The sequence below is a fragment of the Papilio machaon genome, chromosome 16 (assembly GCF_912999745.1).
Source record: "Papilio machaon chromosome 16, ilPapMach1.1, whole genome shotgun sequence".
NCBI lineage: Eukaryota > Metazoa > Arthropoda > Insecta > Lepidoptera > Papilionidae > Papilio > Papilio machaon.
Window position 1 is genome coordinate 7,462,141 of NC_060001.1, and position 23,052 is coordinate 7,485,192.

At 34.0% G+C, this 23,052-nt stretch overlaps 1 non-coding gene across 1 annotated transcript; it reads right to left on the bottom strand.

Annotated features, from left to right (window-relative positions):
* Positions 1-1,360: 1,360 nt before the first annotated feature.
* Trnal-aag lies at positions 1,361-1,442 on the bottom strand. The gene has a single exon. It is a non-coding gene; the product is annotated as a tRNA-Leu (tRNA).
* Positions 1,443-23,052: the final 21,610 nt, after the last annotated feature.

A 23,052-nucleotide genomic window follows, 5' to 3' on the forward strand; every position in this document is an offset into this window, starting at 1 on the left:
TTTATGAAGCTGACTGTACTCTGTAGCTATTTTAAAGACCGGTGTGTTAATAGTTATGTTTCATTTTGTTTATTTTTATGGCTGCGAAAACGGTACAAAAAATAAATAAGAATTCAACTGAGTACTAGAGAAATGCAGCAACCCGAAATGGGCTTTTGCTTTTTATAAATCTTCACTTTCCTCAATTCCACTCCACCGTGAACTTGTCCTGGACTTGAAGTTTCCTTAGATCTTTTAAATCGAAAAATCTATTTAATTTATATTCTATAATAAAATTTTCTTTTAAGTTATTTCATACTACCGGTTATAATCTATATATATAAAAGAAAGTTGTGTTAGTTACGCCATTTATAACTCAAGAACGGCTGAATCGATTTGACTGAAAATTGGTGGGCAGGTAGCTTAGAACCAGGAATAGGACATAGGATAATTTTTACCCCGTTTTCTTTTTTTTTTTTTTTTTATTCCGCGCGGACGGAGTCGCGGGTAAAAGCTAGTAAATAATAAAACTTAATAAAAAGTAATACAAACAGAATACAAAAGTAAATAATATATTTTACTTTCAGAATGTTGTTTCTGTGCCAAATGGAAAATTGCATTGAATTTTCAATTCAGTCTAACAAAGTAATTGTTTACTGATATTTAAATTTTATACGACTTTAATTTCTTTTGTAGTTTTAAATCTATATAAAGAAAGTCGTGTTAGTTACACTATTTATAACTCAAGATCGGTCGAACTGATTTAGCTGAAAATTTATGGGGGAGGTAGCTTAGAACTAGGAGACGGACATAGAAACTTTTTTTATCTTTTGTGCATTTTTTTTATTCCGCGCGGACGGAGTCGCGGGTAAAAGCTAGTTTCTTATAAAACTATTTTAATCATCATCAGCTCACTATACATCCCCACTGAGGGGCTCAGAGCCTACCCCAAGTTAGGGGTGACTAGGCCGTACTCAACCACGCTGGCCAAGTGTGGTTTGGTTGACTTCATACATATCTTTGATTTTTTTTCAGATATGTGCAGGTTGCATCACGATGTTTTCGAACACAGGACCTGCAGATTGCAAGTCAAACCCAAGGGCAAGATTTGCTCAGGGGCTAAAACTTTTTACAAACAATTTAAATAACTACTAGATAATGTGTCTTGGTGTCACAAAATCTATATAAAAAGACGTTACCTCCGATGATGATGTTACCTCCGCATACATGAGCTCCCTTCCAATAAAACTCCCCTAATGTTCGATCTTAAAATAATGGTACAAAACAATATATGGTTATCTCTATTCTTCGATTTAGAATGAACGGGATGACGAGATGTTTTAGCGTGTTTTTTGGCAGAAAAATACAATGTTAAAAATACTGGCAGCGGTGGGATTCGAACCCACGCCTCCGAAGAGACTGGTGCCTTAAACCAGCGCCTTAGACCGCTCGGCCACGCTACCCTATTGTTGCAATGATAAAAAACAAAATAACAATAATCATTGTAGGTTACTTTAAATTGCCTATATCAATATTTTATTGGTTAGTATGTAATGCTTAGTCAAGAACAAAGTGAATGATGAATGAGATAGAGCACGATCCATTACGTCACAGAGTATTCACGTAATGACTGTATCGGACACGCATTGTACTACGTCCACTTTAGGTGCTCTATTCACCAACAATGACCCCTCTTACATACGTCTGATATTGATGTTCTTGCGGCTAAGTTCATCGATAATATCTCTTCGTTGTTATATGTCAACGACAGATTGTGAATGCCGCTCGAATGCAATTTGCCTAGACAGCCAGCTTGCAACTTTATCGGCTGCACTGAAGACGACGTTTACGTTACGTTTTTGATGAATTTGTTCGATAAACAAAGTCATCTACATGTTCTAGGCCAATTTCAGATGGGCAGCTTTCACAATCTATCGGTGACATATAGATGTTGTGAATTACAATATCTCTCGATATCTCGTCTAGTCATCGATCATTTGTACAGATGCAATAAATTTGTCAAACTTCAGAGAGTTCAGATGTCGTATCAATGAGGTTATCCAGTACAGTTCAAATGAGATATTTGGAGACTGTTGTCATAATTATCGATTTATTAAATGCAATATAATAAGAATACTCCAACAAAAAAGTAACCATTGGTTTTCACTGTCTAAATACAAGTACAAATACATTAACACACTAATACTCTTTAAAAGTATTATTATAATAAATGTTTTTGTAAGTTTGGTTGTTTCTCAGCATTGGAAACGATTAAATCGTCCTTAATCCACATCATAATCATGAGGTTTTCAATCTCCAGAGTAGGGATTGCAATCCGGCGTCATTTTCAGTCCGGCCGGATACGACCGGATTCCCATCAATCCGGCCGGATCCGACCGGATCCGACCGGATTGGTTAAATCAAGATGATTTTCGCTTTTTAGTACAAAATAAGTAAGTTAAACAAGTGTCACTGCACTTATATGTAGGTAGTTTATTAAAAATAAATCACAAATATATAAAATCGACTTTATTTCTTAACCAATGTTAAGACAAATAGACAACAAGAAAACAATTAAAATTTAGTAGTGTAGGTAACTAGTAATAATTTTACGACGTAACGAGTAGCTTAGTCTTTCTAGATTTCACTTTCACAGATAGATCAATTTATAAGTAACAATATTAATTATCAAGTAACTATAATATCTAATAGATACAATTAACCGTACGTAATTAACTAAAATGAGATCAAAATCATTATTAAAGTATTTGAGAATGCTAACAAACAAGTCTTATAAGTATTTTATGATTATAACAGATACCATCATGATTTGATGAATCTGTCGAACGAATGAATGGCAAACATTATCACAATAATGAGTTTAGAACTCTTTAGTTTAATCAACTTACGATAAATAATTATTTTAAGTAATAATTGTAAAAAAATATAAGTATTAAAATAAAATCAATATTGATTTTGAAAATAAGATCGTAGAAAACAAATATTGTTAATTGTGTCATCAGCTAAACGACTTCTAATAGAGCTGCAAATATATACGCACATCGCATTTAAAGTACCTACTCATGCAACAGCTATATTATTTTCTCACAAACTGCTAGCACCGGATCCGGTTTTCGGATCCGGTATATTGGTACCGGATCCGGTAACCATTAAATGATGCCGGATCCGCCGGATTACCGGATCCGTTTTTCCGGATTGCAATCCCTACTCCAGAGCTATCTCCAAGTCACTTCTTTCTTGATCATTTCACCGCAATCTTTAGCATTGTTTTTATAGAAGAGGGAAAACGAGCAGCGGAATGTATAAAAATAAACCGACGCCCATCTACATCTGCATCACTAGATACTATCATGTACTATTACGTATATATGTATATTTATCGTATGTTTCATTATGAAAATATTGTCTAAAAATATACTTCACACTGTCAGAATATTACACAAGTTTTATATTTATTATGTTCGTAAAAAGATAGACATTATATTATGCTTTAGCCATTTTTGTTCTGATTAAACTTAAATCATTTCCGGCTGGCGTCGAACCAATTTCCCAGATTAAATGAATTTTCTATTTGCAGTCTCTCTCATTGGGAACATTGCAGTTTAATTTTAGAAATCCAATTTTTCATTTGCCAGTTGTTCATATAGACAATTACTTTAACGTTTTTAGTTATGACATACTAGCTGTCGCACGCTACTCCGTCCGTGTGGAAATAAAATAAAACTTAACTAGTAGCATATGTGATCTTCCAAACTATATTCTACACCGATGCCAAATTTCAGCAATATTTATAAGCTGTTTTGGAGTTACCTTCTAACAAACATACATCCAAATAGTCGTATTTATAATATTAGTAAGAAAAGTACAATCGTGAACAAAATACATATTTCAAGAAATATCGAATGAACTAGAATTAGGAATTTTAGTCTACTGGATGAATAGGATCTATTAAGAATACATAAATATTATTAGATAAATACATAATGTAGTATATAGCATTACGATGTATCTAAATTTGATACATCTGTAGTTTTACTAAGCGATTGTTCCGCGGAAACATTTAATGGAGGCTTTCCGACCTTTGTCCGCGTAACTAAGGGCTCAATAGCTCGTATCGTCTTTAATGGAGTGCGTGAGTGGAACCCGACCTCATTCAACTGATATAAGTTCTCGGGTTAATCAGCTCGAAACATTTCAGTTACAAGTTTAGTTTAACACAATACAGATCACAATATTGTGATATCATAGTTACTGTAATAGCATGAACAGAGCAATTGTTCATTCAATTTTTTTTTTAAATAATAGTCGGAATTATTTTCAACTTTGACCTTTAATATTGACTTTTAGGCAAAATCAATGATAAGTTAAAGATAAAAAATCAAATGCGTTTTGATTAACTTGTACAGTACTAGAAAACATAAAATATCTCTTCTTATAAAGAATATAAATTATCGACAGAAATATAGAATTTCTCAAAATTAAACCATTGAAATAAAAGCTGCCCGAGAAAGTAATTTCATCCATCGTTCAAAATTACAATCGTTTTTTCTGGCTTCATGGAAAGGGTTAGAATTCGTACGCCTTTTATTTAAAATTTAAATGAAAATAAAAACCTGTATATCTGAACCTGAAGATGAGTAATCAGAAAAATTTTTACGTAACATCTATATATATAAAAGAAATTCGTGTTAGTTACACTATTTATAACTCAAGATCGGTCGAACTGATTTAGCTGAAAATTGATGGGGAGCTCAGAACTAGGAAACGGACATAGGAACTTTTTTTTTTATCTTATGTGCATTTTTTAAAACGCGCGGACGGAGTCGCGGTTAAAAGCTAGTTTAAAATCAAATTTTAGAACATTAAAGAAATTTTGTGAAAAAACTAGAGTGACATCAAACAAAATTGATCCTTGGTGTCCGATTATAAAAGTCTCCTTCTTTCGCTGTCCAGTCTAAGACTTGAAACTCTTGCACAGGACATAAAGAGAAACATTCTAAGATATTACGAGTATTGCTTTTTCTCATAAAAAATATTAAATGATAAATTCTCGATTTTTTATTTACTTATAAATACAGCAAAAATATTAATTGTTAATTGAAATTTAATAAAGGTAAGGTCCGAACAATTGCATCTAAACATAATCTGTATACATCAACAAAACAAAATGGCGGCTGGCTGACAAGGTGGATTGACATGGGTCTTTGCCAAATCGACAAATTTCCGAGTTGTTGGCCACCGAAATCGGCATTACGATTGAAATTTGTAACTTTGTGCGAAGATTGAATGAGCGGACGAGCTGTCGGAGTATTTCACGTCTCGCAAAACTATTTGCCTACGGGACTGGATTTTATTTTGCTATCGTAGATAATGAAACAGAACATTTATCAAATTATAAAAAGTTACTGCATCAAAATTTAATTTGTAAAAAGCGATTTGTAAGATAGCTTAATACTGCACTCAAAGATAAAATAATTCTGTTGGTAACATTGAAATGTTGCGACAAATCTTACTGTCTAATTAAATAAGCCTCAAGACTGTTTTTAAGTAGAAATGACAAGTAGACAAAAGAAAATCAATAAAAGCAACAAGCAGTTTAATTTACGCCAAAGCTTCTTAGTTGATCCAAAGGAATAGTTCACATACGAAGAGCTATATAGCTCAGATTGCGAGCGCAATCTATTCTCCTTAGTCGACTGTCAGTCTTGTTTATTAAAGTGGGTTTCCAGTGTCGAAACACACATTAAAAAACAGAGGTAACAAATCGTTTCTTTTCAGTAGAAGTAAAGCTCTACCGAAAGTCTTGTGGAAAATCTGTATATAAAACATATCGTCATCACTGTCATCGTCATTCATTGTCATTATCTTCGGCAAAACTCAGATTAAAATATGTTTTAAACGTAAAGTTTGATCTTAGAAACCTATGTTTAATACTTCAGAACACGTTTAGAAATAATAGTTTAATTTACTGCTCTTGAGTTAAAATATTTATGTAATCTACAACATAAATACAATATTATATACATCTTCTATATCTATATATATAAAAGAAAGTCGTGTTAGTTACACTATTTATAACTCAAGATCGGTCGAACTGATTTAGCTGAAAATTGATGAGGAGGTAGCTTAGAACTAGGAGACGGACATAGGAACTTTTTTATCTTGTGTGCATTTTTTTTTATTCCGCGCGGACGAAGTCGCGGGTAAAAGCTAGTTATGTATATATGTCTACTCTTCGGAGATACTTTTCAAACGGATCGTAAAGCGATTTTATATCTTTGTATGTTCATTTATTTTTATTACTTTAGATTTTAGTATAATGTACTTGAAATAGTATTGTGAGATGTTCTCAAATGTTAATATTAACTTAAATATGCACTGAACTGTGAATTTCTAAAATTATTATAGTTATTTAACGAGAGAAAACTTTGTAAAAAGTTCATAAAATATGAGTGAAATAAAACGTTCTTATTTCATAGGTATTTATTGATATGTTGTCGAAACAATAACAATGCAATAAACATAAAGACTAAAGGGCGTTCACCTTCGGGTCAATAGACCGAACTATAAGGACCTTTATTGTCTGGTGTTAAAACTTTTGTTGAATGCATAATGGCGTCGTTTAAATAATACTAAAAGCGTATTTTATATATTAAAATGTTTTATTTATTAACTGAATATATATTTAAAGAGACTAATGAAAGTAATTTTTAATCTGTAGTCTGTAACAAAATATAGAACACCCGAGAATTTGAAATACCATAAAAGGTAATAAGATTGTACGTGTAAGGTTGTACGAGCTCTTGCTTGATAGATGAACAAATTTATCTGAACATATTTACATTATTGAAACTTAATTATAATTGCTCATAATTGCCACCCTATGGGTTTCAAAAGTGTCACAAGTTCCTTGCCAAACTGCAAATCTATTGGCATTGTCTTGTGTGTAATGAGAGATAAGTTGGCCCCACTATACTTACTATATTGGTTCCCAAATAAAGACAAGTAAAGTCTAACAGAGTTAACGTTTTAAATATATAGTTTAGGAGACTGTAAAACTGGGATTCACCGCTGGCGATAGCGGTGTCTCTGTAAGTGGCGAGAGAAAATTTATCGCTGCACCTACAGACTAAGGCCAGCTAACTGTTACTTATCGCTCAGATAACGGACTTGGGAATTGAAAACTAGTGCCTCAAAATAACCGTAGCTTGCAGGCAATTTGATGTGGTATAGATCGATTTTGAAGCTTTTATTAATGGTTAATTAGACTATGGCATTATACATGACACACTACGTGTATACATCGAAGGGTTTCTTTATAAACAACAGTGTCTCTTTATGAACAATAGTGTCTCTTTATGAACAACAGTGTCTTTTTATGAACAACAGTGTCTCTTGATTCATCCGTACAATTGTAAATAGTACAGACATTAATGTCGCAGTTTCTGTTATATTCTATTCGTACCTTAATGATTAAACTAGCGTTTGACCACATCAGGTTCAGACTAGATGCGGTCGAAAGATGGTTCACGTTCACTCTGTTTGAGATAACAAGAATTTTCTTATAAATAACTTAAGACATTTGAAATTCATGAATAGTCCATAATTTTTAGCACTATACTTGATGCAAAAAGCGCCTTATTTGTTAAACATATGACATAATTTTATTCTGCAATCATAAAAACTTTTTTTTATCTCAAGTCATAAAAAGTCAGTCTCATGAATAACGCGCTAACTGAAGTATCTCGTGCCTATAACAGAGTAAATTATGTAAATTTTAATATAGCGCAGATGATACTTTCACATATTTTATACAATCAGTAAATCCTTCTTCATATATGCGAGAAAAAGTACAAAATGACGTAAGTAGAGATATAGCTTTATACAAGTTCCAACACTTTTTTCACTACACATTTTAAGTAAAGTGAAAATATAAATTCCTGGTAAACTCATCTCGTTATTTTTGCAGTCAAAGTAATCATCGCCATTATTAGTGTAAGTTCCACGAAGACGTTGCATACTCTTTCTTCTTATAGTGATATACTCGTATTTTTAACCGCGGCGATGAATCGCGAACGGGTCCTGTTTCCAAACCGTTAGCGTAGTTTTTTTTTTACAGAATATCACGCTTCGTTTTATACTTTGTTTTTCCTGAATCTCGCACACCTTTATTTAACTAAAACCTTATTTAATATAGACAGTGTTTGTTCGGTACAGATGTACTATAGTTCGGTTGACCTATACGGGTTTTATGTTGGTAGGTCGACTCATTTTTATTCTCCCGCACAAGCGGGTAGTTCGAAATCCCTCTCCGCTACGGACGGGCGCAGGGCCTGCGGGGGGCTTGTGCGGGGAAAGAGTGAGTCGACAGAGCTCATCGTGGCAGCATAAAGAGTGGTCGGCAGTTTAGATAGCACATCGGACGTGTCTATTTTTTAGCGTACAGGGTCGCTAAGTTTACGGTTCCGCGTTCGGTTTGATAAAGGACGCGTCTATAGGGCGCTTACGGGAAGCGGTGCATCGGGTGCATCAGGAGTGCAGCATTGTTGGCGCCTTTAGACTGTATGACAGTGACTTACTTGACTCGACTGACACCGACAGAGTGACCAGGCACCTGCAGGCGGTGAACGGGGCATCGAATAGGTAAGTGCCACTTCATATAATTACAATATTACGCCAACCATTGCGATACGTAGTTTAAGGCAGGTTGTGCCGCGGGACCCGAACCCGTCGTGTACGGCACAGTGTTTTATAACTATAGTGTAAGCAGTTCCGTAAAACTTAAACAGGAACAAAGGATTTTACCGCAGTTTGTAGCAGTTTAAAGTTGTTTCCCTGAAGCTTTAAATCGATGTAAAATAAGAGACAAAGTTTTTTCTCAGTAAAAGTAAAGGCAAATAATGTAATGAAAAACTTGCTTTATTTATCGGAACTAGGTACAGTCGAACCTGGATAAGCGAGAGAACAAGGGACCGCGAGATTTTTTCTCACTTCTAGAGGTTCCTTCCTTACCCGAACTTCTCCCTTGTGGAGGTCGTCCTTCAGGACCGGATAATGTCTCTTATACTCGTAGAGGTTTCTCGTCTATTCAGGTTCGATTGCATAATATAGAGTTACTAGAAGATGACCATAGCTAGAAATTTACGCGATCCAATTTGAATGTTTGTTATGGACCTACGTTTCGGTCTGACCATAAGACAGAATTTGTAGGTAATGATTTTTCTGATTTAATGCATGTTTATGGGCAGTGATTACTTAATTTAAATCGAGACGCAAGAATCCATTTCGTTTTATTTTGATTTTATTCCTTTTCACGTATCGTTTCCATTTCAGTTAATATATTCCAACGTAACAGGTAAATTAAATTTTAGTAAATGGCTGAACCCACACAGTTACAAAAGGTTGCCTCGGGCACGGACAAATTGTATTGTCCGGGTAAAAATACTAAAAGCGTAAATACAGCTGTATTATTATACTACTGTTGAATCTAATTTCTTTAAATTTATCACGATTTTTATTTATAACTAATTAAAAATAGGTCGTGAAGACACATATCTCATATAATTTTAATGTATAGTTCAAAGTTTAACACAAATTCAATAAAATATTAAATAACGTACCGTTGTTTTAGTAACCGTGGGTTTTTGAAACCAAAATCTCCGTTTAAAACATATTGTTATCTTTGTTTTGTCAAATATAATGACAGGGATGACGATACACATACAGATATTATGTTCTCAGAAAACAACAGTTAATAAAAGTCACCCTCTACTCGTGAGCGTCGGTGGCTCAGGGGTTAAGCACTTGACTTGCAATCTGCAGGTCCTGGGTTCGAATCCCGCCATGTACCAATGTGTTTTTCGATTTTAGATTTACATATGTACATTTATCCGACGTTCTTACGGTGAAGGAAAACATCGTGATGCAACCTGCACATATCTGAGAAGAAATTCAATGATATGTGTGAAGTCAAACAACCCGCACTGAGCCAGCGTGGTTGACTATGGCCTAGTCACCCCTAACTTGGGGTAGGCTCCGAGCCCCTCGGTGGGGACGTATAGTGAGCTGATGATGATGATGATGATGACCCTCTACTCTAGTTACTGACCAACTAAGTCAGAGTGTTAGACTTAGTTCGAATCTTTAGAAAGGGTTGTGTTTGTAATAACTAATAGAATCCAAATTAGACCAACAAAAACATGATAGAAGATATGAGAACTGTGTAAATGGCTTTGGAAATACTTTGGTAGAGGATAGTGGAGGAAATTTCTGTTACAAGTCCATTCGTCAGGCGCCACGTGCGAGGACAAGAGCTCGCAGACATGGCGGCAGTGGTGCCAACATAAACTATAAATATCAACAACTACCATATATGGTAGTTAACGTGGCTATATTTTATTTGACCAATTGTAAAAATTTTTAATTTAAAAGAGGCACCTAACATACAAATCTACATATATAAAAGAAAGTCGTATTAGTTACACTATTTATAACTCAAGAACGGCTGAATCGATTTGACTGAAAATTGGCGGGCAGGTAGCTTAGAACCAGGAATCGGACATAGGATAATTTTTATCCCGTTTTCTATTTTTTTATTCCGCGCGGACGGAGTCGCGGGTAAAAGCTAGTTTATTATAAAACTAGATTTGTCTGTGACTTCGTCTGCCAAAATTAAAAAAGTGAAATATATATCATGTGTTACTCGAGTCTAAGTTCAATAAGATATGTTGAACCGTTGCGAACTTATAGAGTAAATATGTATATCAACGTATCCCACAGGAACTGTAACTGTATCTGGGATCAAACATAGCCTTGTGCCAATGTGTTCTTCCAGATTTCTTCCGCTCTACATCGATGAAAAATTTCATCGAGATCCATGCAGCCGTTCTGGAGATACATACAAACAAACATCCATCCATCCATTCATCTAAGCATTCGAATTTAAAATTATAGTAATAGTTAGATTTTTTTATAGGATAAGCTTGTCTGTGTTTCGTTACCATTATTCATGTTTAAATGTATGAATAGTTTAATTCGGAAACCGATAGGCATACAAATTATTATTAAAAATAACTATTAACGGTATACCATAATGAAATTACCAATGCTTTTGGTTACAATTATTTAAATATTTAATATTAACGATTAAATGAATGGAAATATTATAACAACATTGGTTGGTTGGAGCGGAATATTGCTGCAATGGCACGTACAGCTTATCTCCTAGCGTATCTACATCCAATTACATAAGGCTTTAGCGGCACTGCGATCAAACGATCTGTTTACTTTGAACATTCCAAAAACTGCTGTGTTATAAAAAATATAACTAAGCTACAAAATATTTAATGTATTCCAAAATCAGTTTAAATTATAAAATTTAAATAATAAATACCCAGATATCTTAAGATATTTTGTTAAAAAAATAATCTCAAGAATCAGCAAGTGTGAATTAACGTTGATTAATGAAACGACAATCCAAAGAAGATTAATGCGTTTAAAGGATACTGATATCTTAAATCTATAGCATTTATAATTTAAGTAATATATTTTACAAAAGTATTTTACGAACTTCCATAAAGTTAAGTGTTCTTTTCAAGATCGTAATTCACACTTGCTGATATTACATAAGTTTTATACATTAATAGAATAATTGTTTAACCATAAATTATTCTAACGACTCTATAAAATTGACATTTTTGTGTTTGCCAGAGAATGTACTACAAACTTATAGTGTAACATTGTGTCTATCTAAATACATAAAGATGACAATATTTTTCAAATTCAAATTCAAATTCATTTATTACATATTTTTACAAAAATCATACAATTTTCACAAAAATATATCATCATCATCATCAGCTCACTATACGTCCCCACCGAGGGGCTCGGAGCCTACCCCAAGTTAGGGGTGACTAGGCCATAGTCAACCACGCTGGCCAAGTGCGGGTTGGTTGACTTCACACATATCATTAAATTTCTTCTCAGATATATGCAGGTTGCATCACGATGTTTTCCTTCACCGTAAGAACGTCGGATAAATGTACATATATAAATCGAAAATCGAAAAACACATTGGTACATGGCAGGAACCCAGGACCTGCAGATTGCAAGTCAAGTGCTTAACCCTTGAGCCACCGACGCTCTCCGACAAAAATATATACCATGCAGAAACACAGATTTATCATAAGTCAACCACACAAAAATTCCTCTACGCTATAGATACCACTTCCAAGGTGTATAAACAGTTGAAACGGTGAGATGACTTTTACGTAACAAAGTTACATTATTACGACTACTTATTAAAAAATCCAAGTTTTTCGGCAACGTATAGAAAGGAAAGTGTAATTTACACCAGTAGTATTTTTTTATAACTTTCTATGAATTTTTTTTTCAGAATTTGAACGTTTGGCACTTTTCCAACCGAATGGAATCTTTATACAATTTTTAGTTCGCTGCACATAGTTGAGTTTTGAAAAATTTAATCAAGCTTATTGGAAAATGTATTATATTTTTTCCAATGCACCCTGAAAAGGAAAACCTATTTTAAATCACACATGGGAAGTTGATAGATGACTTTTTTGGCCGGGAATTTTCACTATCGAAGTCTCTGATTTTTAGCCGACTTCAAAAAGAAGGAGGTTATCAATTCGGCCTAAGTAGGGACATAAACGTAAGTATGTCTAATACATCTCAAATATAAAATGTATAATATAATATTATATTTACTTTGGCCGACACCGACTGCGAAATAACAATAATTATACAATATAGACATGTTACAAGAAAGAAGAGAAGTTTCTTTAGAGTTTAGAGGGTTTTTGAAAGAGAGAAGAAATAAAGAAAGAAGTTTTCATGACATTTTTTTGGTTTCTTTTTAGTGCATTTGGTTTGAGATTGTTTTTTATGGTACTTTTGAATGCATTTTTTCTTTAATAGATATCTAAGGAAAGGTGTTGTATCTAAGGAAAGGTGTGAAACTCTTGAAGCCTAGTTATGACATGCTACGCTGTAATTTTTAAACAATATAGAATACAGTAATAACATCCCTAATATACTTTACAATAATTTTCACAGAAATCCGTTATAATTCTAACAATAATAGAGACATATAGTGAATAACCAGCCAGAGTGGATTTTACCAACAACGTCTGGATTATTCTTGATGAAAATTTATTTACATTGTGGCATAACAGGTGATTCTATACAGTGCCGGCGTTAGAGTAGGGCGTGGTTGGACAAACGCCCAGGGCGCTGGACAGAAAGGGGCGCCACAGGTTTGCGAATTATACAGTCTCACGAAATCTCGCCTAGGGCACTGGAAACGCTGAAACCGGTAATGAATTTATGTTGGATTCTTATTAACAAGTTGTTAGCTGCGATTTTGTCTACTATTTCTAGCATAAAATTTCCTATTTATGGATGTTTTACTAGCTGTTGCCCGCGACTATGTCCGCGCGCAATCAAAAAAAAAACTAATAATTAATAATTAGACTATGTGTTCTTCCAGACTATATCCTACATCTGTGCCAAATTTCATCAAGATCCGTTGAGCTGTTCCAGGGATACCTTCAAACATGCATCCATCCATCTAAACATTTGCATTTATAATAATAGTAAGATTATTAGGAGGGTTATTAATTTAATTATTGACTAATTCAGGTTTAAATAAATAAAAACGTATAGTATAAAATTAGTTCATGTTTTTTTTTTATAAAAGCATACGATCAGGGAGTAGTGGTGACGGTTTGTGAAGCTGGCACTGATACAAGTAGACCACGACGAATCTGATTAGACTATAACAGCAAAGAAGATTTTAGTATTTATTTCTATGTAAATAACTTTATAATAAAATCTTTGAAACCTATTATCATAACAGTCAGTCACTTTGTCCCTTCCGCCACAGTGGCGTGCGGCAAGAGAGACCCTCGGGATCGTGGGCGATTAGGTTGGGGGCCCTGATTGCCTTACTAAATGATCTCGGGAAGACGGTAACAAGGCGTGGTCCTGAGTCACCGTAATCAAGTGAGGGCAGGAGAGAGGGCTCATTGCCCTAGGTCGTGCAGAAGCCCTGTGCAGAGTCCCGATGCGTTCCTTTGAAGATACCGGGACCAGTTGCACTTAAGGATGGCCACCGAGTGGGTTTAAGTGAGTCATATCTCATATAATCCTGCCTTTTCTCCAGAAGGCAGGGTATCTTTTGAAGATTTTTCCCCCCCGAAAAAAATAATTATCATAACAGTCAAGAGGTTTTTAAAACTTTACATTTATATATTTATGTATTTATGTATTTCAACAGTGGAAACCTCAAGTTGCTTTATCATGAATGCCTTACAATATTATGTCTTAAACTTATCTTTGAATATTGGTTTAATTTTCCACTTCATGCAATTCTTAACTCTAGTTAGTTGTCCGATGAGTTCTGAATCTAATTTAGCAATGGACAAGCAACACAAGAGGAGCTTTCAATGAATCTAGAACTAACCAAGTTGTTAATTACACTATGTTGCATTCGTCCTACTCGGTTGCTTTGCCGACAGACAAATTCCTCTTCAAATTTACTAACATTTAATTTACTAATTTAACATACATGTTAAGTTAATAAATTATTTTTCCGTGAATTATTTTTGGTTGAAAAGTTTATAAAGCGTATCATCTTCGTATTTGCTATAGTAAAGGTATTTAAAAAAGGTTGAATTTATGACTAGTCAAATTGTTAATTCGTTTTCAAAATTATAATACACTAGTTCAATTATAAACTGACGTATTTTACAGTTAAACGGTATCAATAAAGCTAGTACTGTTGAATTTGACACCTTTATCGTTTGATACTTACCTAATTAAAAGGTAATTAAGATTAAAAGGAATATATAAAATAATCCAATATTGTATGTGGTGGTTAAATATTTGTACTTCGGATATGTTGCTATTTATTCACTGCATTCAAGTCTGGCATGCGTACCATAGCTGTCAGTGCCAGATGTTGCATAGCGGAACATAACGCGGGGCAGAATGTACCGGATTTTGTGTTCCATGCTAAATCTCCGTCGGACGGTACGGGATTTGTTGATGAATTGCTACTATACCGGATAATACATTGTCAAATTAATCTACAGCTAGTATAGATTAATCGTAAGCATTTAATTTAGCAAAAGAAAGCATAATTTAATGTGTTTTGGTTATGAAGCAAAAAGCGAAAAAAAAATATTGGAATTAACGTAAAAATAAGAAAATGTCAATGAAATAAATTCTGAAAAATAAAAATTTATAACTTTTTAAAGCGATTGCAATTAATTAAATATTACTTGTCCAAGGGATCTCAAGTTATAGCAAAAATATAGTATACTATATATTATATAGAAATAATGCTTTTATATTAATAACACCATACGATACTCTTAATATTACCATGCGTAATATTAAATAAAAAAAAACAAAAGCCGTTGTAAAACAAAAGAAAGATATAAAAGAAAATAACGTTGAAGTAGGCTTAGTTTTTCACTTAAAAATTTGTAAAGTTCAATTTCAATTGAAATTTAAAAAGACCCTGATAAATAAAGGAAACGATCTGAGGCGACTTTCAACGAGAGCTTCAAAGAAGGTGATTTAACGTTTGGGAACGATAGCCATTAAAGCCCGAAAGCCATCGGATTACGGGAAGTCGTAACCGCGCCAATCAGGAACAGATTTTATGAAAAGCCCTCCACCGGATATACTTTATAAGGATCACTTTTATTTATTCAATAAAAGATTTAACACGAACAGACAAAAAAACACATATATAATGAGATTCTTCCAAAAAAAAAGTATCTGCATTTCTGATATATTAACAATTATTTTATTACCGTTTGAATTTATTACTGGTATATGTCTACGTGTCGCACAATTAACTTTTTGTAATCTTTTATTTCTTTATGTAGAATTAAAGAATAAATTTAGAAATATAAAAAGACTATTTCATTTATATTGTAATTTAAAAAACAATAATCACAAAATTTTCGATTGCAACTTCTGTGAGAACAACCCTCGATTATCGAAAAGATTCATAACCAATTTAACTAAAACCCATCTCTAGTGAATTAATTCATTAAGTGTCAAACTAATCATCCTTAAATAGAATTATAAAGCATAGCAACTGCATATGTGTGAAACGAACTGCAATGAAAATATGAATTCTTATAGTAACTATTATTCAGCCAGATGGACATTGACAAAGAAGAAAGAAAAGAAATCTTACTCCTTTGATGCAGCAATAACAAGTCTCTTTGATAAAACTTACTAAATGGAAAACTCCGGAGAAAAGGAACATTCGTCGTTTCAATTAGAACGAGAAATGTTTCGAGATTTTATTACTCTATGTACTATTTATTTTATTGGAGCTATCACACCTGCAAGGATGAAAAAGTCGGACACTCAAGACAAAATCGGCTTGACAAAATCTTGAAACTCTTCAAAGTCAAAAAGAGACCAAAATTCATCAAGATCCGTTGAGCCGTTCCAGAGATATCTTCAAACAAACATCCATCCATCTAAACATTCGCAATTATAATATTAGTAAGATTACATTTTACAGCGCTTCATTCCAAACCCGACTTATCTACAAATATAAACGAATTTCATTTACTTCATTAATGTGTATTATAGACAGAGAGACACATTTAAGGGCATTACGATTCAAAGCGTTAACGCAATCGCATAAAGCAGGCAAATAAAACAGAACAAGGTCGAGACTCGTGCGGTGTTCGGGCGGAGAGCAACAAAACGATCTTTGTTCTTGATTACAACGACCAATAAACACAAATGAAGACTACTAACAGTGGGTTTCTGAGAAAAAATCTTAATATAAAACATATCGTCACTCTGTCATTAATATTGACATAAACAGAGATAATAATATGTTAAACGGGATTTTTGGTTTGAGAAACTCACGGTCAGTTTTATAATATCGGGAATTCAGCACCCTCTATAGCACTTATGTATTCTAAAGTTAAAAATAGTCCCAAAAACATATATTTATTATACCTCTCTATTTCATCAGATATCCACCATTTGTCAATTTTAAAAAATTGACAAGAGACTTTATTTGTGGAAAATTGGAAAATACCTTTTAATACCAGCAACTTGTTCTTTGTTGTGAAACGAAGTGGATATAATTAAATAAAAATTTGCATCATATTCAGAATTTAGGCAGAGAAAAAATTAATTTATAAAAATTGATAAGCCCTTAAACAGGTTTTAGAGGAGTTAGTAAAATTACATTTTGCAATACATATGGTATTACAACTAACAACAAAATGTACTTATATTACTAAGAAATGTTGAAGAACATAGTAAGTTCACATAACAAAATGTACTTATATTATTAAGAAATGTTGTAAGTACATAATAAGTTCACATAACAAAATGTACTTACATTACTTACAAGTAATCAAAGAACTAAAGTTCTCCTAAAAATTACTAGCAGCTAAAAAGACATTCATGTTTATGTTACAAGAAATCGACAGCCGATGTTTTCATTTACTTTCGTTTTATCTCGGCCCCGCTCATCAAATTACCATAAAAGCCGTAATAGCTCTGTTTAGCTCCAACTTATTGGAGAGAAAATAAAAAGTACCGAGAATAATGTAATGACTAACGGCGAAGAGTAAAATTTTATTGCATATCTATGTTATCTATACTACACTCGCGAGCAACCAAATCGACTCACTCCTTGACGGCGCCCTTATGCATTGATTTTATTAAAACGACAAATGTCAATTGTAAATATGATATGTCATTCGAAAGCTAAAGATGTCAGCTTTAATTTGATGTCATTTTTATTGAAATACATTAATTATTTCTTAAGTTAATGACGTCTGAACGTAACAGTAGGAAAAATCGGAATTTATGAATTTATGAAAAGGTCTCGTATTTTGGAAATTACACAAAAATTGGTAGAAATTAAAAAAAATATATATTAAATCAATATTTTGTATTGCCCCCTCTAGCCTTTATTACAACCTGCAGTCTGTTTTTCATTGAAATGATCAATTTTTTTACAGTCTCTTGAGGAATGCCGTTCCACTCCTCTAACAATGCTGACTTTAGATCATCTACGCTCGAAGGCACTGGATTCCTGGCTCGAACCCTTCGTTTAAGCTCGTCCCATAAGTGCTCGATGGGATTCATATCCGGGCTGAGCGCAGGCCAGTCCATCGTGCGCAATTCGACCTCTTCAAGAAATTGCCGAGTGACTCGTGCCGTGTGACAGCGGGCATTGTCGTGCATTAACACGAAGTCTTCGCCGACAAACCCTGCGTAGGGCACAACATGACTCAGTAGGATGTCGGTGATGTACCTATCAGCTGTTAGCCCGCCTCCACGGCCGCCCCCAGGCACGAAAACAAGATCAGTTTTTCCCTCTAAGAAAATACCAGCCCACATCATGCAGGAACCGCCGCCATACGCCACTGTTTCAGCAAAACAGCATTGGGAAAAACGTTCCCCCGGACGCCTGTAGACTCGGCTTCTCCTGTCACTGCCATACAAACACATTCTGCACTCATCAGTAAACAGTACCGACCGCCAATGCGTAATGCTCCAATTGAGATGTTCTCAAGCAAAATGAAGGCGCGCTTGACGGTGGCCTGCAGTGAATTTGGGGCCCGTCGCAGGCCTTTTTGGCCTCAAATTGGCTTCCTTCAAGCGTCTTCTCACCGTCCATTCGCTTACAGCCACCCCTCGTGTATGTCTCAATTCCTGTTGCACATCAACACCCGTGAGGTGTCGATTGCGCAGCGAGGTTGAGACAATGAAACGGTCGTCTCTCTCTGAAGTGCACCGGTGGCGGCTCGTTCTTGGTCTCCGATTAAAGGCACCAGTCTCTTGGAACCGTTTGTATACTCGGGACACTGCAGACTGGCTCAATTGGAGCTGGGCAGCGACTGCTCGCTGACTTAACCCTTGTTGCAACAAGGCAACAACTTGAGCTGCTTTTTCTGGCGTGGTATCCATGGTTTCACTAAAACTTTTAATGCAATTTACTGAGATGTGTACCGGCCAACTTGTGATAAGCGACTGATAGGGTAAACCGGATGTGGGCGGGTTTTATAGCGGGGAAAGGTAGCGCAACTCGTGGATACCTTATGGAGCAAATTTTCCCTGACGCCTAATTAAAATGCGTCATTAAATCAGCGCTTCAATTTTTTTTAGGGTATTGATGTTAAATGAGAGTATCAATCTTCAGCTTACGAATGACATATCATTTTTATAATTGACATTTGTCGTTTTAGCAAAATCAATGCATATGTGCGCCGTCAAGGGGTGAGTCGATTTGGTTGCTCGGGAGTGTATAATGTGACCGCAGATTTCCATTGTATTCATACAAAAAACCTCTTCGTATTTGGACAATGAAAACTCAAGAATAGGGAAATAGCTTTGCTGCATTAATAGGAGTGGAAGAAATATAAAATATTAAATAGGTACCTTCAATGGATGTATCTCGTAAACACAAAATAATAAGCTAATTTGAATTCAAATAAACGTTCAGAAATATCCAACAAAATAACTTTTGTTATTGTTGAAGTTTCATGATTTAGAAGAAAAGTTGTTTTAAAATCATATCGTCTTTAAAACTTTTATATTTGATACGTGTTACCATATTCAACTTGTAATAAATTCATATGTTCTCTTTGAATAAGAAATAATAATAATAAAAATATGCGAAAGCAAAACTAAACGAACTTCAAGTAAATTATGAGATGTATTTTGAGTTAAAATATTTTTTACTCGTTAAATCGCTTATCAAAAAGGTTTTTAGGCGAGAGTAGAAAACTGTTTGCGCGCTGAATGGAACAGTTTGTTAACTTTTAAATAAAGTTTCTGATATTGTGAAACCGGGAAACCGCAATAATAGGTAAATTGTATTGTTCATTGCTATGTTCTCAAAACAAAAATTAAAACAAAATTAAATAAATACTTATTTGAATCGAGTTGATACAAAATATAAATAAATAAAGAGAAAGTACTAACTACAGGACATTTAAACTCCTGCCTTAGAAAACGTAGGAAGAGGTTATACTAAAATATTAACAATTAATGTAAAATTAATTAATTAATTAATTTTTTTTAACCAATAAATTCTTTACACTCTAGCTCAAAATAACAGCGCAGATAAATAACGTAGAATAAACATTATTTAACGTTAAAATAACACGTAATTTTAGAGTTAATTTTTCGAAAATATTCACATGTTTCTCTCCGATTGCTTCTCGGCGAGATGAAATAGACTTTTTGTATACAAAGGCATCTCTCTAGTTGTTTGTGTCACAATAAACAAGCACAAAGAACTATTCTGAAACCGCGTTCACAAACATATCTGTACATTAAATTGTTTGTATTAACTATATTTATTACAGTCGATATCTATGAAATGATAACAATTTTCTTTTTTAAATGTTGTTAGTCATTTACTTCGTTGAAATAGTGGGACAGAAGATTAATGTAATTTACAGTAGGTAATTTTTTTAATATATTCCAAAGAGACTTTCGTATTATTATTGTGTCAATAATATGTTTTCATAACTTTAAAAAAATGTCGGATGTAGCGACACCATTATTAATATAGTCATCTAATGCGTTATTCCGATATATAAAAATAAATATTAAAAGTAATAATGTATACAATTCTTGTACTATTTGGTCACATGCTTGCAACGGGGACAAAAAACTTTCGTTCTGTTTGTCTGTAATCTCTTTGTTGTTTCCAAACAAATAAAGTCAAAGAGCTATCCACAAATTTGGACAAACGAAACATAGGCGGAAAAATAACTTTTGTTTCGTCGACAAATTAAAAGCTTACGCTCGTATCCGGGGCTTTTAGATATCATGATATAAAAGTTTGTATTCAGCTGACTGTTTTAAGGCTTTCAGGGTGTCTTTGACAATAATCTATTTTTCTGTTCTGTGACTATTGTGAAAATTAGTATGAATAATAATTGCCGGTGATGTTTCTTGTTGCTTTTTGCTTTGCTAACTACTCGAATAAACTCAAAAATTACCGGACCGATTTCAAAAAGTCTTATGCCATTTGAAAGCTATATTATCACTGAGTAACATAGACTATAACTAAAGTTAAGTAAACACAAATGCAAAGCGTATTTATGAACATCATAAAATTTTAATTTTTATTTAGTTTAATAGGCTTCACCGTTAAATTTATATAAAGTGCTACAAAAACGAACTACAAGAACGTGGGGGAATATCACCATCTTTAACTATGATTTAGGAAAATTCAGCATGATACGGTATAGACAACCCTGGATGAAGAAGTCAATTGTTAAGTTCATAAATCTGTCACTGAAAAGGTTGACTGAACATTTTTGAAATACAAAGAAACTTAAATAAATAAACGGATAGTAAAGACAAACTTATTTAATCCTAGAATGTGAACTGGATAACCTTTTGGTGCCCTAGCTTCATGCCATGGTTTGTGTGCAGGTCGACTTGGATCTAAGGGTTACGGGAATGTCTAGCGCATCCGCCGAGAACTTTGTGGCATATTAAAAGAAGTGTTCGTATCAACGACCATGGCTAGAGCGGAGCCTGCGCGTAGTACCGGAAGATTACACAGCAACGATAAAAATATGTAGAACATACGTGATATGTGGCAGGAAGTCTAAAAGATTGGGGCGCACGTGTACACACACACCTATGTAGATCGTGTAAATACTCGTGCTTGGTCAGGCATCTAAGAACATATATAAGGCGAAATACATATCAAATAAATCTCTTCCGTTTACCAGCATTAGGTGGTTTTATTTCCCCGTGCTCCGCATAAGGGTGCACCGTTGATTATTGCCGGTGCACCTCCCGTGCGAGTCGTTCTGTATATCCGCAGTCAGTTCCCTATCCGGGGCCGATTTGGGATGTACAAGAAGATAATATAAAAATCTCAGATATATAATTAATGTTCATTAGTAAAATTGAACATCAGCTACTGTGTCTTAACAATTCATGAGTTAATCATAATAGTGCGCTCACTGCACCTTTTAGCTCATAAATATTAGAGCAGGAAGTTAGTCTTTGCATATTTTAAGTATACTGTACTTATAACAACTATTCAGCATCTAATGTTATTTTTAAATGCTGTAGAACTGGTATTAAACATTGTTATCTCTTTTTTCAAAGAGAATTACAATATGGCTTTATACATGTGGTTGTGGCCAGTATAATACCACAGTACATGGCACTTTATGTGTGGTATGTGTGGTATGTAGTATTTTTAAATAGTATAAAGGTTAGTTTAAGTTCTATATATTATAAACAAGCACGAGGATACTTGAATTCGCCAAAATAGCAAAGCGACTGCTCCACATAGATTTAAATATATATTTTCCTTTACTGTGTGTCCGTCAAAACCACTTCCTATCTTTTCAATATAGAATATAATGAGAAGGGATGTCAGGCGTGTAATAACCAAGGCACTAAATTAAAAAGTAACAAAACTAAATATTAAGTAATCTGATAATGGAATTTCCAGGGATATGAAATTTAATTTGCATAATGGTTACGGTGATAAGCAATTCAGTAGTAATTAGCTCGCAATAAAACAAAAGAAGAAACATAGCCGCAGCATGAAATGACTTAAAATTTATAACTAGCTGCCGCCCACGACTCCTTCCGCGCGGGATTAAAAAAACTTAATAGGATATATGTACTGCGAAATAGACAGATTCATGCTGCCGTTCTGGTTCTCCATCTATCCATACATGCAAACATTCGCACTTATAATATAAGTAAGGTCATAGTAATTTAAGCTAAATTGTATTTTCGTAAGTGGGCGAAAAATAGGTAAATAGGTTAAAAATGTTAATTAGTAATTTATGAAAAGAGGCCTAAGTTTAGTAAATTCAATGAAGTGAAGACTTCTTTGATGTCGCTTTAAACTAATTATGATTTCGTCATTTTAGTCAAAGACTATTTTTAACACAATTTATCCTTGACTATTACAGTTATGTCCCTTGACGACAGTAAAATGCGCTCTCAATGAAATATTCATGAGAAGCAAGTAAAGAA